The sequence below is a fragment of the Erigeron canadensis genome, chromosome 1 (assembly GCF_010389155.1).
Source record: "Erigeron canadensis isolate Cc75 chromosome 1, C_canadensis_v1, whole genome shotgun sequence".
Lineage (NCBI taxonomy): Eukaryota > Viridiplantae > Streptophyta > Magnoliopsida > Asterales > Asteraceae > Erigeron > Erigeron canadensis.
Genome location: NC_057761.1, coordinates 19,431,233 through 19,436,286, shown reverse-complemented (window position 1 = coordinate 19,436,286; position 5,054 = coordinate 19,431,233). Strand labels below are relative to the sequence as shown.

At 35.4% G+C, this 5,054-nt stretch overlaps 1 long non-coding RNA gene across 1 annotated transcript; it reads right to left on the bottom strand.

Annotated features, from left to right (window-relative positions):
- Positions 1-1,099: 1,099 nt before the first annotated feature.
- LOC122585684 lies at positions 1,100-4,701 on the bottom strand. Its single transcript, XR_006321763.1, has 4 exons — positions 4,624-4,701; positions 4,330-4,411; positions 2,962-3,030; positions 1,100-1,405 (listed from the first exon to the last, which is right to left on the bottom strand). It is a non-coding gene; the product is annotated as an uncharacterized LOC122585684 (long non-coding RNA).
- Positions 4,702-5,054: the final 353 nt, after the last annotated feature.

Genomic DNA, 5,054 nt, shown 5'->3' with positions numbered 1-5,054 from the left:
AGATTTTTTCAATCATCGTCCCTCGCCAAACGTCGTTAAGTTTCAGCCGTTAAGTCGGACACGTGCAAAACACGTGAGGAACTGAAACTGCAAAAAATGACAAGTTCAAGGACAAAAACTGAAATTTACTTTTCTGTTGTCATCATCTTCATCTTCTCCGGCTGACTTTCATCGGAAAATTTACCGGAAAACTTAAAATGCCGATATCTCACTCGTTTATTCGAATTAGACCACGAAACCACCACCAAACTTCTCAAAATTAATTTCTGCACGAATCTTAACCAAAAGATTTCAGATTCAACCCTTGTCGGAAAACTCAAAATACCCGTAACATGGATTTTGAGCAATATTTCTGTACGATTTAGCTTGTTCCAAGAATGTAATATTTTTGTTTTCGCAAATAAGTCCATGTTGGATTAGGTGTATGTGCTCCTCACTAAGACACTAATGGTGTGCCTCATTTATTATTCCATAAGCTCTGCACCAAAAAGAAAAGTACAAAATGGGGAAAGACCTTCATGTGGGTTCAGTTTTTGTCAATGAGGCAAAGACATGAGATCGAAAAATTAGAAATATATATAAAGAGGCCTGACAAGCCCCTGCGACTCAAATCTTTTGGTTATGATTCGTGCGAAAATTAATTTTGAGAAGTTTGTTGGTGGTTTCGTGGTCTAATTCGAAGAAACGGGTGAGATATCGGCATTTTAAGTTTTCCGGCGAATTTTCCGACGAAAGTTAGCCGGAGAAGATGAAGATGATGACAACAGAAAAGTAAATTTCAGTTTTCGCCCCTGAACTTGTCATTTTTTGCAGTTTCAGTCCCTCACGTGTTTTGCACGTGTTAGACTTAACGGCCTGAAACTTAACGACGTTTGGAGAGGGACGATGATTGAAAAATTCTGCCAACTTTAAGGTCAAAATTGTAATTCTTTTTCACTTAAGGGACGAAAAGTGTAATTTACTATTGTTAATGAAACTCAAACCTTGAACGGCATGGTACATTCACTATTCATTTCATGGAGGTATTCTTTGTAATTCTCAATCTTTAGGAATACGCAAATGAAACCCCATATAATGCAATATGAAGCAAGAAACAATGTTAGTAGATAATAGTTATCGCATTAAGAAGAAAATTTATGCATCGGTAAACCGAGACAAAAGAAAGAAACTGTCATGTAACAAACATCATTTAACAAAAATCAAAATGAACTGAACCAAACATGAAGTAGGCCATTATAAAAACACAGCCCAAAAAGTAGCCCTCCATGGTTAGTGTTCACACATATATTCTAGAATCATGAATGTTTTCACGCCTTTGTCTCTCTTAGCCAAAGGCTGAGAGTTGCTACTTGTAATTCGTAGATAATGTCACCAGTTTGAAGTGTCCAACGTATGCAAGATGACCCTTGAAAAACACAAACAATCAATATAAAATCAAGTTCATCCCAAGTTAAAAACTTCAACAAATCAAGAGAGCCTATATGTATACATGGAAGGCTTGAGCTGTGTGACCCATATACTAAGGCAGGAAAACTTCAGTACTTAGTCAAGTCAACAAAAACATAGACCTTATCCGGGATGGTTTCCTAATAATATGTGTACTAAGCGTCTCTCTTATGACCCTTTTAAGTTCCAAATAACACAGTGCATTGTAAAACACCAACAAATGAATGATGAATGGGATGCTACTTGCATTCAGAAGAAAACACATAAGCTATGTTGACAAAGTACTTTCTATCATAGCAACAAAGGGCTTTCAGCTATATAAGAGTATTATTTAAAAGTCAAGCCCTTGCCAATATAGGTTTTCACGCACATCTGCAAATAGCAAACTGTATGGAAAAAAAATAATATAATAAGAAGCATAGGTATATCATCTTACAAAGTTAGCAAATGTAATTATTTTTCAATTTTTAGGCATACCCAAGTATGTGTGCTTGGTTTAAGTTTGAATCGCGAATAGAAAAGTAATGGACATAACCACCATAGAAGGCCATGAGACAACCATACTCTAGCAAAGCTCAACCATGTCAAGTGATATCTTAGAAACTCCAACTACAAATTCTATGAACAAAGTTTGTACTTAAAAAACAACTAAATAAATCACGAAACCAAACACATTAAAAAAACATGTTATGATGATATTATTTTCCACTAAAGCACCCAAATGGAATGTAGATCTTTTTGTCAATAATACATGAAGTCTAGTAACAGAGTATTTTGTGCACACATAATAATCAAAATGTACTACTATAATCTTATCTAATCCACTTGTTGGTGCTTTCACCAAAGTGTGCAAATACCACACCCAAAATGGAAGATAACACTCGCTGCAGGATATCATTTTGCACTAAAACATCCAAAATGAGATATAGATCTTTTTGTAAACAATACATCAAATCGAGTAACAGAGTCTTTGTGCACACAAAACTATCAAAAATCTATGACTATAATGTTATCCAATCCACTTGCCGGTGTAGATTAGTGTTTCTTTAGACCCAGTGCTACAACATACAGGGCATAGGTGATATATGCACAATTACCATGTTAATTACAGCAGAATACATCATTGAGTAATTTTAAATAACAAATCTCCTAGATGACGCCATCTTTCATATAACTTTAGGCTTGCATATACACATGCAAATATGTTAATTAGGATATTATATGCATCTAAAATAAATTTTGGGGTAATTTCGTGTTTTTCCTTAAATAGCATATCGATTTTATTTTAACCATTAGAGACTACCTTAAACCAAATCTCTACTAATTAGTGTTTAGTAATTTATTTTTCTCACCAGTAAAATGTGCTTAAACACGAACCATTCTACATGTTCCATTTACAGGCCCACAAATAAAATATGAATTCTACAGCAGTAGGGCGCCAAACCAATGAGAATAGTTAAGAAAAAAGGGAAATTGTACATGTAACATATTTTTGGAAAAGTATAAACGATTTACCGATTCAAAAGACATCCAAAATCTACTTCGGCAGACATCAAAATGAACCATTAGTTCCTATCATAGCACCTGCAACATAAGGATTGTATGGGTTAAATACAGACTGCATAACATAAGGCAGACTTTCTGCTCGAGTGTCCTGTATAATTAGGTATACATCATAAGTACTAAAGCATTATAAATTTGCGTCCAAATGATGCGATATTTCAGATATGCTAAAGAATCTCAAAGGTGCGGCACATTAGTTTTCACCAAAAGCAGTTTAACCAAAACCGGGTCTTTGACTAAACCAAATAACTCCTAAAAAAGCTAGCTCACTGCTCCGAAATCTCAAATTAGTCCTAAAACGGTTCAGAGAACGACTTGAAATTCAGACCATTGTCCAGCTTGCACTAAAATAGCTCCAAGAATTACTGGTTTTGGGCCACCATGGTTCATGTTATACGTATCTTCCAAGCTAGAAGTGTAACTTTATCTTTCACATTTTTGTTTGGTGAAAGGAATACATTGTAATGATTAACAATCGAAATTCATGCGTGCTCGTGTGTGTATCAGCAATACAAATTTTATATTTTTTTCAAAAAAATCCTGTCATGGACCAGTTCCACTATCAATTAATCTAGCTACTTCGGAATAAGAAAACCGGAACGGGAAAACGAAATTAGAAACTACATTGTTAAACAAATGGGTCGATTTTGGTTTTTTCTTTTTATCTCATACGGCTATGGGTTATGCAAAAACATTCATCAAAAAAGAAAATTGGCCATATTACCAAAACGGGTTTGAGAGTCATTGTTCATGAACCCGTAAAATGCAATCTTTTGTCGCAAATAGTATGTAGTATCAATAGTAACACCCAATTTGTCAGCACTTGTAAGATAACTGAACCCCAAATCCACTAGCAGAAACAACAGGCTATATAGGACCAGAACCAGGACCACCGATATGCTGGGTGCTATATGTGGTGGGTCTAAGCATAGGCCAACTACTGGTGTGACCATTCCGGAAATTACCTAATTCTATGTTTTATTTTAACCTAATGAAATAAAAACCCTATGTGACACTGTAATAGCTGCGGTTGCTAAAGCATAAGCCAGGATAGTATGTGTTCCTATGACCCAATTCCGATTGCATCTTCCCTTGGTCCATCTTCTTAACATGTAAACTATTAAAGGATGTTTCTCCCATGTGTCATGAATGAGTAGGCCAAGGGCCCCACAATTGGGCATTGAGTCCTTCATTAACTTCATCATACAATATACTTTGTTCTCAACTAATGTCAAGAGAGATGCAATCTTAAAGCATCGTTAAATCAAATATTATAAGATTGAATATTAAAAAAATGACAACAGAAAGTAGGAAAATTACCAACAAACATTGCTGATACCGTTGCCTAAGGTTCTCAAGCTCTGTCATCAGAGCTGGAATTTGCTGCAATTCCAATAATAGTCTAAAGAAAGTAGAATAATATCAGTCAATAAGCGTATGGTTGAAGAATACAAAAGAATAGCATCAGACTTTGAATGTCATTTTAGTCTAAAGAAAGTAGAATAGGCGATCACCATTTTATAAACCATCATTCTTTTATCACATGGAGGTCCACAAATAGTCCATATCATTATTCATTTTCTATCTGATCAAAACATGAGAAAGTAGACTCACACTTTTAACAGGCCAATCAATCTTGAAAATTATCAATACTGTCAGTAAGGCAACATCATTTAATGAATGTAATCTGATAGGGCCACTTGAAGCCACCCACTCTGGAAGGATTATCAAAAATCCGTACTGTCAGTAAGAGCAACATCAATAAGACTGGCCAGATTTGCAAGCTCGACGATCTGCAAGCAATAAGTGGAATCGTCAGATCCAGCTTTCTTTGCAAAATAATTATTTTTTAAAGATGCTAAAAAAGATAATAAACCATAAGGCACCGAGAAGGAGGCTTCTGGTGGCAATAAATAAAGTTGACCATTGAGTGCTTGGCTCATGAATTATTTGGAATTTGGGACAAAGAAGGCTGCTAATCTTAAAGCTTATGAATTTGGGTATTGCCCCATCTGGGATTAGCTTTGCAACGCTAAAACCAGCCA